Here is a 13,287-nt window from a genome sequence, read left to right as displayed (position 1 = left end):
GCTGCAGATCAAGGCACGTGCCCTTTTACAGCCTCTCCTTTCAGTCACGGCCATCTTCATCAGCCGGACAGCTTCCTTTTAACGCTTCATTTTTCAGACCTGAGCCTTTCAGGGAAGTGGCACAATGACGTGTGCGTGCATCAAAAAAGTTCACCTTTCCTTCTGCTTGCCAACCCATACTTCTGGCATCCAACACATAGAAATTACAACACAAATGACACCTTAGGCACATTGCACTTTCAACTGCACCCCTGCAAACCAACTGAGCTCATAATGTAAGACCACAAGCATGTGCTGGAGTGCTTTCCTGTTAGGAGTTCAAGTGATGAGTGCAAGCTACTCCTGTTTGGAAAGAGTAATAAAGTGTGCCCCATCATGTCTCCTAGAACCAGTCAAAGCCTTCCCACTATGCACGGCCATGAATATAAATATAAGTATGGATGCATACAAAGTACCTTCATGTGTGTTATGGATAAACACACGTATCCATTCAGGTATGTCCTGTAGATTGAGCTATATGCATAATGAGCTTCAAATTTTCACTAATGGGAGTTTTTTTGGAGTGGTTATATGGAAGCCAATGGTATAAAACAGATGCAAGTGAATTCTGAGAGTCTGGCACCAACATAGATACCAATACCACCAGCAGGACAAATTTTGCATTTTAAAATTTATACCCTTGCAAACTGCATGCTCCCAGTTAAATTCTCCTCTCCGTTACAGTGCTGTAAAACCTGGAGTGATTGAGCTGAGGTCATCGCTGCTTGATAACAGAGAGATTTTGGTCCACCGTGTGCACAGAGGAGGTATATACAGAGCGGTACAATACGGCACACACGGAACAAATACGTGGATACTTAGGGCGACTGTACTTCCTTTCATGACTGCAGGGAAAGTGAAGATCTAGATACAAGATACTATCAGCTGGGAACTTAATAAGAGGATATAAGAAAACAAAACCGCGCCAAAAAGATAAAAAAAGCTGCATCATCTATAACTCTTTTAATAACCCTCTTATTTCAAACAGCAGCATCATCTACTAGCTAGCTCTCCAGAACAGCATCCCTATTTGTTTTCTGCTTGATATACAACTGCAATAGGAAGCCATGCGTGAAGTTTATTAAGCCTGGGTAATTTTCTATCGGTTCTTCGTGCTATTGATTTCATCTGTACAGTTATCTGGCTCTGCCTGAACCTGAAAAGTCATTTACAAAAAAAAAAAAAAGCATTTAATTTGTCAAAAAATGCAACTATTATGGGATGTAAAGTGTCAGTATTTGCAATGTGTTAACAACAGGCCTGGGATGAATGAACCAGAGATAAACATCTTATTAAGCAGACTTTCAAGATACAAAAGGTAAAATATATGGAGCAATTTGGAGTGAACCAGGACACAGATCCAGATCTGAGCTTCATAGTTCAGTCCTCTTTCTCCAGGGTGAATCCAGAAGGCTGGATCTGCTTCATCTCTCAGTTACGCCAGTTTTAACATGGGGCCAGCTCACCGCTGTCCAACTGTCATAGCCTTCTGTGGACATGCTTCTAATTTCTGCCTGGGCATGCAGAAGTAAGATCAGACCTCATGACTTGATGCATTGAATCTAGGGAAGGATCAGGGCCTGCCTCACATCCCACTCCAGCATGAAAGCTTGATAGTGCGACATAAATGCTTGTATTTCTAATACTTACAGACTGGGTCAAGTTCAGAAGCCTCCCCCCCAGGTCACACCAAGCCTGCAAAGTTTCTTGATGGCCACTACATCCATCAGGAGGTTGCAGGACCCCAGTCCTCACATCCCTTGGAAAGGGACGATGTCAGATCCATGCCATGGAAGATCTTTCCACCACCCTGGCATCTCCACCAGTGCATCCCCCATTGACAGGGCTCCTACAGAGGGTCATGTCTTGTATTATCTTAGATGATTGAAGTACCTTCTTGGAATGGGGTATGGAAGGGTGGGTGGACCATTGCTCCCCCTTTTAATCCACCTACGCTTGAGAAATCCCTGGTGAAAGACAAAGCCTAGAGCCAGGCTCTAGACAGCAGTTCTGAGTCCTGATCCAAACTTTCCCAGAGATCCTGCAGGGCCTAGATGCCAGATTTCAGGCTGGGCTCATCCCTAATAAATACACCAGATCTATCATATAGCTTGCACAAAATCACCCTGTGGGAACATTTACACCATACTAATTAACTAAGAAATCAAAATGTATCAGTCTCATTTACAATGTTCTCCTGTTGCCACTCCTTGTCAATCACGGTGACTGACACAACCTGCCTGTCTCCTGTGACAAGCACCCAATACGAGTTAGCCCTACAACTCTTCCCCTTTCTCTTTTTGCCCTGCCATTGCTAGATGCATCTCTGCTTTGCCAGATCTTGGGTTTTCTCATGATTTTCAGTGGGGGAAGAGTTCTTAATTTAAAGGCCCAGTCACACCAGCGCAGCTCCAGGGAAGACAAACGGATCACGCTGCCAAGTAGGGAGACTTTATCCCAACTGAGCGTGGAAAGGCAGAAATACAGCTGCAGGCTGTAAGAGGAGTTGCTGGGATGACATTGCTAGGTGGACACAGTCCAATTCCTACTGGACAAAATCCATCATCCTGCTCTAACTGGCTCCTTCTTTGGCAAGCCCAGCAGCGAGACCAAGGATAAAAGGGACCTTGGAGATTTCGCTCTTCAACTCAAATGCGTTCCACCAGACCAGGGTTGACCAGCATTAAAGAGATAGTGTCACACAACTGCTCTGACCCCGATGTGTGGGCACAGAATGAGAACGTCCAGGTGCCTGAAGGCCTCTGCAGCTTTCATAATATCCATCTCCAACAGTGCTTTTCAGCTGTAGCTGTCAAAGGATTTTATGAAGGTCATCCAGATCACCAGCCCTCCTGTACAGATGGAGAAACTGAGGCAAAGTGGAAAGTGGTCTCTCTGGAGGCCACCCAGAAAAAATAAATAAATAAAAATAAAATAAAATCAGTGCTGGGAAGTGAACATAATATTCCCCCCCCCGCCCCGAGTCCTGGCGCCATGTACCATTCACCAGGCCTCCCTACCTCTCTCCATTAGACTGCTTCATCTCTGCCACCAAGGTTTTCACCTGGAAACATCATTTTGAATAAAAGAAAGCTTTCCTCAAGCAGCATCCATCCATCCCCCTTCCAAAGATTTTACCTTTGTCATCGGATTGCAATGCACAGATCCTTCCTCTCAGCCTCACATTTGCTCCATGGCTTCTCATAAACGGAGGAGAACAAATTCCACTAAGCAGCCAATGCAAGCGTATTGGTTTTGTGTTGGGAAGACGAGCAAGATCCAGTAGAAGGAACTGAATGCAGGAGCCCCAACTGCAAGCAGTAAGCTCTGTTGTTGACCTTTTCCAGGTTACTGGATCCATCAGAGGTCCGTGTTATGGTTATAATTATTTACCAGTGGACATTAAACAACAGTCAGGCTTCTGGATCAATTCAAATCACCCACAAAGGTTGGCAGGCTGGTAGGATCTCTTCCAACTTGGAATTTGGATGCATAGCTGTAGACAGGCTTTGTTGCAAAGAGGAGGTTTTTAGATCTTTGTGGGGCTCCCTGCACCACTTCCTCTGGTTTTTGTGTAGAAAAAGGGGAGAAAGAGAATAGCAAACTTCATTTTTACTGTTCCATTGTAAGTAAGTGAACGCACCCCAGCGCTTCCCAAAGAGCTAAGGAGCAGCCCCATGGCTGTGACATTTGCGATGCATTAAGTTTAAACATTTTCAATAAAGAAAAACAATCCATTCAGACTTGCTTTATGATTCATAGTAATTGCAAATAGAAGCAGTTAATATAATTGTCCAGCTGAGACCAGCAGGCTTGGAACATGTAGTAGTGAGATGTACAATCAAGGAAGGTTGGGAGGGAATTTAAGTGCAGGTTAAGCAAATGCATTACTTTAATAACACACAGAGACAGCCCTTGTAGTTATAAAGAGGACAAAATAAATATTGTACCAGAAATCTACAGAATGGGAGGTTTTATCACCAAGAATTGCCCACTTGGTATTTACTTTCAATTTAGATTTCACAAAAGCTGCACTTGCCATGTTTTTATGTATGGAAGAGAATGACTTGCATTGACAAACGACCTTATTTCCCCATAAGTTTTAAAAGGAAGCCTCAGTTTCTCAAGGAAAAATGATCGCTTCACCAGCATTTGTCCTGGAGGGAGCTGTTTGCCTTTTTTCTTCTTGTTGGAACATAATTCAAAGAGGAGATGGTGCTTTTGCTCTCTCTATTGGAAGAGGACCAATCTCTTTGACTTCAAGCCTTCTCCAAATCATGAAGAAAGAGGCATTCAGGCCTCTACAGTGGGTTTTTTTTGTCTAAATGTAGCCATCTCACCAACTTTGCGGGTTCTGATGCAGACGGAAGAATAGCACCTAAGCTCTGTGGGTGACATTCAACCTCAAGCAAAATAGCAGCATGAGATCTATGCCCTTCTTAAGGCCCACTTCAGCTTTCAAAATACACCTGGAGTGGTGCACAGGCTGAATGCAAGCTCTCTGCCACAGAAGAGCAATGAATATGGTCTGAAGTACGACCTGAACTCACTCCACTCCTTTCCTTTCACTAGCAGCTAAACTAGGCTTTCTATGGGTACAAGTGCATCAAGACTTAGTTTCTTCCTTATACCACAGAAAATGAGGGTTGGGAGGGACCTGGGGGGGGTGTCACATCTAGGTCAACCTCCTGCTCAAAGTGGGACCAGCCCCAACTACATCATCCCCCAATATCCAGCCTCAACTTCCCTTGCTGCAACTTGAGCCCATTGCTCCTTGTCCTGTCATCTGCCCCCACTGAGGCCAGTCCAGCTCCATCCTCTCTGCAAGCCCCCTGCAGGGAGGTGAAGGCTGCTATTCAATCCCCCTCAGTCTTCTTCTCCAGACTAAATAAGCCCAGACCCCTCAGCCTCTCCTCACAAGTCCTGTCCCCCCAGCCCCTGAAGCATTTTCACCGGCCTCCGCTGGACTCTCCCCAATGTGTCCACATCCTTTGCGTACTGGGGGGCCCAAAACTGGACACAGGACTCCAGACGTGGCCTCCCCAGTGCAAAATAGAGGGGAATAATCACTTCCTGAACCTATGGCAGCACACCTACCAATGCAGCCCAGGATGCCATTAGACTTCCTGGCAACAAGGGCATGCTGTTGGCCCATATTCAGCTTATTGGCCCCCCATCCCCCTCCGGTCCTTTCCTGCAGAGCTACTGCCCAGCCAGTCACCCCCAGCCTGTCCCGGTGCACAGGACTCCTCCACCACAAGGATGCACGGCTCTGAAGTTTCATACGATCCTCTTGTTTCTTGATGCATCAACTCGCACTCCCAGGCCTCCCATCTCAGATGTCCTTTTGCAGTAGAAGGACATGGCCATACTTCATTTTCCCCCATCCTCAGGTTTGGACAGAAGGCTACATGGCCAAGGATGGGAAAAAAAAGCCTGTGGTTGCAGAGAGGAAGTCTGAACAAAACACAGCCCTTCTCCCACCACAAGCTCATGGTTTGGGGTTCACCAAAATCCACAAGGTTTCACTTCTTGATGTGAAGGTGAAGGTGCATGGGTGCTCATCTTCTCTGGGAGCACCAGCCTAGGACTCCTGGGTACGTACAGCAGGCATCAGGCCCACACTGGCTCTTTCGTGCCAAAGCAGACAGCTCGTCCCCCTGCTTTCACCGCTGCCCACAACCGTTACCCCTTTGAGCAGGGCTCACCAGCCATCTCTTGCTTTCCCATCTCACATAGCCCCATCCCACCCTCACGCTTCCTCACTTTCTTCTCCCCAACTCTTCAGAGTCTGCCTACACCCTTACAGGCTTTGCATCTTCTGGGCACTTTCAAGACAAGAAATAATCCCATACCGTCGAGATCAATACTCCCAGCCTCTGGCCCAGCACCTAGAGCAGTGGGTAACAGAGACAATCCCTGCTCCAATAATCTGAGTAAATTGAGGCACAGAGACCTGTCTATGGTCACACAGGCTAGTAACAAAATCAGGACCAAAATGCAGTCTCCTGCCTACTAACCCATGCTTCTCTACTCTCTTCTTGCTTTTCTTTTCTGCTGTCACTCACCCTACTGCAATCCAGGGCTGTCCATCCTCAAAGAGGCACCAATATGGCATTTACCCCTAGTTAGCACCCCCTTTTAATTAACTCAGGCTGGTTCACTCCTAAGCATATAACAGGAATGGACAGCGGGGGCTTGGGGAAGCTACTGAAAGGCATCATCATTTATACGGCTTAACCAAACCCTGGCTCTCCAGAGAAGAGCTATAGCACTTTATTTATTAAAAGATATTTCTGAGGGCAACATATTAAATTAAAGTATCTTGTTCACAGCCTCCTGACTTAACGACATATAAACAGCTAAACAAAACAGAACATTGGCTCATTACAACCATTTATAAAATATTAAAAGGCTTCCAAATAAATTATTCACAGGCACCTTTCACTAGTTTATGGGGGCAAATTAAGATGCAAAGGATGGAATGGGCTACCTGCAATTCAGGAAGAGAAATACTGTCTCTCGGTAGGGAACTTCTTTGAGGGGTTAGCTGGATTCCCCTTATTCTTCTGCTGAAAGACGGATGTATTAATATTGCTCATTTAGACTGCAGGAGTACCTGAAGGGTGATCTGCACTCTCGCGCAAAGGGAACAATGTACCACATACAGCCCCCAAAGAGGGCCTGAACAGGATTTAATGGGCTCATGGGATGATGTCTGCCCAAGGCCAAGTTTCACCCAGTATTTCCAGTTAGAAATCTGTGCCCTGCCTCCACTGTTCCCCAGGATCTCGTACCCTTTCTCTCTTTCAGAAGCGTCTTACTCTGCATGTCTGTCAATAGAGCCAGCGCGGCAGGAGAGGCTGCACTGCATGGATTGGGCCAACACAGGCTACCCTCAAACCAGAACAATTCAGTTCCAAATAAGCCCCAATTGGATGCTTTATCACTTCAAATGTTAACCATTAACCACAAGAAAAATGTCAAGGGCAAAATCCATATCTGACTGTCTGGCCTGAGAAGACACATTATAGAGATGCAAGGTCTGGCAGGTTCAGGATGAAGGATCCTGCTTCCTTCAGTCTTGGAGTGTCACTGGAGCTATTTCAGCTTCAAGCCTGGAGCATCAGCTGATTTGAACCCTGAAACCTGAAGAAGGGGAAATGAATCCCTACCTCAGTGTCTGCGGAGGGAGCAAACTCTGCTTAGGTCAGCTCCCCAGACCCTGGGAATCGCACCAAGTCTGCTGCAAGAGCTTTTGCCAGGTCCAGAGAGGAAGCAACAGGGTTTTTTTTCCCTGAACTGAATTTCCCATATTCCCAGCTGGAAACTCCACAGGCTCAACTCTCCTGTAATTTACCCTGGTGCAAACTCAGATTAACTCCAGTTAAAACCCATGGAGAAGCCACAGACCTATTTTTACTGGTGTAAATAGAAGCAGACAGGCTGAATTCAGAGTTGCATCTCTGCCATGAGGAGCAGAACAAGGGCCTGGAAAGCTGGATCGGAGCAAAACCAAGTGAAAAAGGCTGCTCTCACAGGGCATTCGTGCTATACATTATGCTGCCTGGTCAGAAGTGTCTGGAGGGCTTTGTACTGAAGAAGCCTAGGAGACAGGGCGTGTAATTGCAAAGTTGCAGAATTGAGCATAAGAAGGTAATAGGATTGCAGTGGCTTTCCAGTAAATGTCATTCCTGTAATTAGGAGAACAATTATTGTCAGCCAGCAGAATTCGCCCCTATCTGTCATTTAAGCAATAACAGCCAGGACAATTAACACACATGCAAGAGGGTGGCCTTGTTAAAATGCCTCTAAATGAGATCTCCACGTAAGCGAACAAGGTAAGCGCAGTGGCAGGCTACGGCCCAGGAAACAACCGGGGAGACACCAGGATCCTTCAGCACCGTGGACAGGGATGGAGAGCGCCTTCTTCCCGAGAGAGGCCTGGGGTTTGGCCAGCTTCTCTTCCACCCGCCTCGCTTTGCTGGAGTAATTCTTGACTGACATCCCCATGCACAAGTGGAGAACCAGATCCCACCTCTCCAGGCCAAAGCAGTGCTGACAAGTGAAGGGATAGGTTGCTTGCTGGGAATTCCTGCACCTCGTGACACCACTCCTCCTGTGTGTAAGGTGGGTACGAATGCAACCCCTGGTGTAGAAAAGGGTGCTGCTAGGGCAGCCAGTTGCCTTATTGCAAATGGTGACGTGAGGTGCAAGGCAGACCTGATAAGTGTGTATAAAAGGAGACGCAATAATTAAGATGATAGGAAAGTAGAGCTGGAAGGGACCACCCACCCTACCCTCCTGCTCAAGGCAGGATCGCCCCCGATTAAATCATCCCAGCCAAGTGGCTGTCAAAATCTGCTCTGGAAAATCTCCAGGGATGGAGATACCACAGCTTCTCCAAGTAGCCTGTTCCAGTGCTTAGCTACCCTCCTAGTCTGTGTGGTATGACTCACACCAATTTGGTATCCATCCAGTCAGTGAGTAGTGCAAAAAGAGTAGAGTTTGATACTTGTCTCATGCCTATTATCTCCCATTCCCTCTAATCCTTGCTGGCATGCATTTGCACAGACCTGTGCTTTGCACGTGGGCTTCCATTCCAGCCAGGAGAGCATGCAAAACACCAGTAGGCCCTCCCTATGCCTAGAGAAAGGTGTTTGTGCCTGAAAGTGGGCAAAGAACAAGTTTTTCCAACTATTTAGTTGGTTTAATAAAAATTGTTCTTTACAAGCTTTCAAGCCCAAACACCCTTCTTCATATGCTTGAGACTCCCTATGCCTGGAGAAAGGCATTTGTGTCCGAAAGCTTGCCATGAACAATTTTTCCAACTACTAAGTTGGTCTAATAAAAGATACCACATTTACCCAAAGAACCCTTTCCAAATTGGATACTTAGGCATGTCCGATCTAAGTGCAGAGCACGGGTGAACCTTGCTGCTGATGGGCTCCTTTGGCTGATGCCAGGAGCATCCAAAGCAGCACTTAAAACCCAGACAACTAAGCAGCATGCAACAAACACTAAAGTCACGATGAGCCAGTTCTCTGTTTTGCAGCTTTTCCCTGATAGATCCTCCTCTCCCCCCAATTCCTGAGCCGTCAGCTTCTTTGGCAAGCAAGCTGCAGCCGTTTTGCACACTGAAACCTCATTCAGCAGAGCACATAAGCACCCACCTCACTTCAGAAGAATGTGCTAAAGTCATGCCTGTGCTTAAGTGCTTTACCAAATTGGACGTAAATCCTGCCTAAATGAACAGCAGCACCAGCCCGAGGAGCACCATGCAACACAATGACATTGCGCCAGGGAGGAATTTGGCCCCCGGAAATGCGAATGCTATTTCAAGATCACCCTCACTATTTATTTTCTGTTGAGAAGGCTGCTATAAATGCGACTGACAGCAGATCCGAAACAAAAGGCCATCGATGAATAAAAGGAAGTTCCCCCAGTGCTAAATAAAGGAGGAGGCTGCAGCATTTCTGAGGCTCAACCTGCTATTAGTGGAAGTAGAAAGTCCCCTGAGAATCCTCTTCCCAGGCTCATGCCTACAGTTTCTTGGTACATGGCCCTAAGCCCCAGAATTTCTCTCTTTACAACCCACCCCCAAAGAAGTGACATTGTTTTTCAGCTGCAATGCAAATTGGGCTCCGTGTAGCACAGGCCTTCCCCGATTACGTAGCAGTGTCATGGTAATGGGATCCAATGTAGGAAAATAATTAAAAAAAATAATAATTAAAAGCCACATCATGCATTCAAATACCTTACTCCAGTATAAAAGAAACTCCTGATGAACAGGGGCATGATGTTTACAGGGGTGTGGGAAAGCTTGGGGGGGGGGGGGGGCAGGAGGGGAGATTACATCTGCTAAAAGAGTTCCAGCATCTTTCCAGCTCACTGTGATTAACCGTGGCCAGAGTGCTATTAGCAGGCTGGTATGGATGATTAACAGGCTCTCCTAATAGCCGTTTTTAAACCTGCTTTAAAAAAAAAAAAAAAAGAGCATAGCTGGAAGAGGGGGACGGGTAAAATCTCCAAGGAAACAAGAAACAAAATGGGCTTTGGCACCTTGCAAAACCAGGCGGGTAATTAAAGATTACAACCGCTTTTAATTTAAGGTTAATTTTTGTTTACTCTCAGGAGGCCACCTCATCTTATACCCGCAGTACGTGTGACCTTCACCGCCACATGGCAGGTTTCTTTCCCTTCTCCCTTGAAAGCCCAGGGTAAATGCTAAAGTGCAGTTCCTGGAGAAAAGCAGTGGGGAAAAAAAAATGAGAGCTGCAAAGGGGGAGATCAGGGAAGGGAGGAAGATGAAAAGTGAGGGGGATAGATGTGTCTGGAGCTGTAACTAATCCCAAAGCAGATACAGAATAAAAGCTTCATTCAGATTTTTTCTCCCCCCCCCCCCCCCTTTTTTTTTTTTTTTTTTTTTTTAAGTAGTTGCCCCCATTGCAGACACTATAATTAATACTGAAGTCCTATTGATTTCCCATTCAATGAAATCACAGTGGCACTTTCTCATGAAAGCATCCCCATTTTTATCAATGAGCATCTCAGGCATGTTTCTACATCTGTGTAAGCCTCTTCCCTAACAAAATACTATATCTACACCCAGGCATAAGAGAAGACATCTAGGCTAAGAGGGTTAGCTGCCCAGAGGGTCCAATTCAGACATACGGTCAGTCTGGGATCACAAGCATGATACGGGTAGCTGGAAATGTGATGGTGCGGGAGAAGTAACGGAGAGAGTAGAGCTATGGGAAGTCTGGAGAGGCGTTGAAGCTGGAGGCAGAGTCAAGAAACACACGAAACATTGTCGGAGCAGAGGCTCAAAAAGCAAGGCAATGCCCCTGGTCTGTATTAGTACTTATACTACAACAGCGACTAAAGGTCTTAATCCAGGTGAGTCCATGATTCATGCCTATACTAAGCACCATCCCAGCCCTGAACAGACCAGACAAACCTGGGGGAAAGAAGTTCAGGCCAGATTCAGAAGTACAAGCTAAGCTCACACAGGAAAGTCTGAACTGAACCCAAACCCCCTGAACCTCAATTTTGTGCCCAAATTACACAACAAAAGCCACAGGTGCCATCTGCCACAGCAGCGTCTTTCCTACTTGCAGATGCTCTTGGTACAAAAGCCTCCTGGAAGCAATTCAGGACAGAGGGCAGGTTAAACATCTTCATACTTGGAATAGCAGACGAAGGTATTCAGCTCGTATTCCACATAACCACCATACTGCCAAGTACATATGACAGCCTAATAAGTCTGTGGACTGGTTACCACTAACTAGGCCAAACCAGGCGGCAGCAGACCGGCAGCAACAACCACCTCTGTTGCTCGTCTTGGGAAGGTGAGGAGCACTAGGAGCTACTCCTGTCTAACCCATCTCCTATGGCTGTATCAAGCATACTGGATAAGGCTGTTATTAGAGAGCTGGACTGAAACGCACCAAGTTCAGAACTGGAATTGGCTTTCAAACCACTGTACGCGAGGTCAGAGGAAGACCCCTGTCTTGGCACCATTTTTGAGAAATACCTGGAGAACTTCAATTTGGGCTTTAATCCTGAGCACACACAAACACAAAAGACTTGCAAGGCTCTTCTTGCAGCCTCCGGTTAATGAGGTGAAAAGCAGGAACTCCGTGAGTTCCTAGGGAGGAGGAAAAGGCACCCGTTTTCTCTTTATCAAATAGCCTTTATTTTTCCCTGAGAGAGACGGCTCTGCTCTTTGCCTTGTGCCAAGTAGGCTGAGCCTTCATTCAGAAGGAAGTGTCCTTCCCAGTTAAACTTGAGATGCCCACGTACCCGCCTCACCCGCTACCCTCCCCTGGCTAGCAGAGGCCAAATGCGATAGATAGCGCTGGTCAGAGAAGGAACAGCAGTAAACGCAAGGGATGGGGGTTTCCAGAGGAGCTGATGAATTCGCACTAGCCAGAGGGCAACTCCTTGCCGCCTCCCCGAGTGTCAGAGCTCTGAAACAAAGTGGAAGTGGCATATTTCATGCTGGCTCTTCAGGGTATGTCTGCACCGAGACCCCAAACCAGCATGCAAGCAGCAAGGAAGGAGCTCTGGAGATGTCCCTTGTGGCTGCTCTCAAGCATCACAGAGATCAAGGTGTCACAGGGAACATCTCCAAAGGCAGCTTCAATCCCAAGCTTGACGCACGCGAGCAGGAGGAGGTGGGAGAGACATGGTCAAGAGCATCCCTTCCAGACGCAGCAGGAAGGAGCTGTGGGCATTTCCTCTGAGCCTGGGGTCCAATGCCTGCTGGAGTGCTGCTGCCCTGGGCTGTCATTTAAAGTCGCCCCGTTTGATTTAAATCAATACTATCTTTAAAAAAATAAAAATAAAATCCTTATATTGCCAGTTTCGAGTAGGCACTTGAGGCTCCAAGCAAATGGGGACTCCTCTGCACAGGGTAGAAGTAAGGAACAGCACCCGTCTCCACCAGCTCACTAAGCAGACAAAATGCAATAAAAGGACCATCTTCACCATTTTACAGACGGGACACCCAGAAACAGGGAGGCTCACTGGCCTGCCGAGGTCACCGGGGAGCCTGGATAGAGCTGTGCTCAGTCTAGTCTGGCGAAGGGCTAACCATGCACTTTGGCCACACACTCACTGAGCCCCAATTCCCTGGCCAATGCTTTCCTTAAGCACAGCCCTTGTAGGATTGGATTTTTAGACTGTCATTCTGCCTTGAGAAGAGACTCAGTAAGGCTCCTATGGGAGGGCATGGTGCTTATGGTCTCTCAGCTTTTTCTCAGATGAAGGTGCTCACCTTACAAGCAAAACAATGATGTCTTCAAAGTGCTAGCCCAGTAAACTTCGTCAGGATCTGAGGAACAAGCAGAGGTCCTCTTCCTCCCTCCTCTAACTGGAGACCAAAGTGCCAGAATAGCCCTGGGCTAGGGCCCTGCTCAGCCCCCACTTTGTTATGCTGCTTCTCGGCCCACCAGCAATGAATGCTCTTTCCAAACTGTGTTGGATGAGGCCTTCTCACACACCTGTGTATTGTAACCGCCCTTGCCAGAGGAGGAGTCGCACAGGTGAAACCACCTGGCTCTGTAATTGGATCCAAGGGAAGGGCTCTCCTGTGACTCAGGTGGGTGCAGACTCCTAATTATCTTCTACTGCAGCAGTAAAGGAAGGCCCCATGCAGGGATCAGGGCCTCTGAATTTAGCCCAGTTTATAGGAGAGGGGAGCCAGGCCCTATGCTCTGCCCCAGTATACAGCTAGCACAAGAT

General features: G+C 47.1%; 1 long non-coding RNA gene across 1 annotated transcript in view; it reads right to left on the bottom strand.

Annotated features, from left to right (window-relative positions):
- LOC109320554 overlaps window positions 1-13,020 on the bottom strand; it is a 35,166-nt gene extending 22,146 nt beyond the window's left edge. Inside the window, exon 1 of the long non-coding RNA XR_002103810.1 lies at window positions 12,821-13,020. This is a non-coding gene — a long non-coding RNA (uncharacterized LOC109320554). The remainder of the gene's footprint in view (window positions 1-12,820) is intronic.
- Window positions 13,021-13,287: the final 267 nt, after the last annotated feature.

The sequence above is a fragment of the Crocodylus porosus genome, unplaced genomic scaffold (genome assembly GCF_001723895.1).
Source record: "Crocodylus porosus isolate Cpor-Errol unplaced genomic scaffold, CroPor_comp1, whole genome shotgun sequence".
Lineage (NCBI taxonomy): Eukaryota > Metazoa > Chordata > Crocodylia > Crocodylidae > Crocodylus > Crocodylus porosus.
This window is presented reverse-complemented; position numbering and strand designations above follow the sequence as displayed.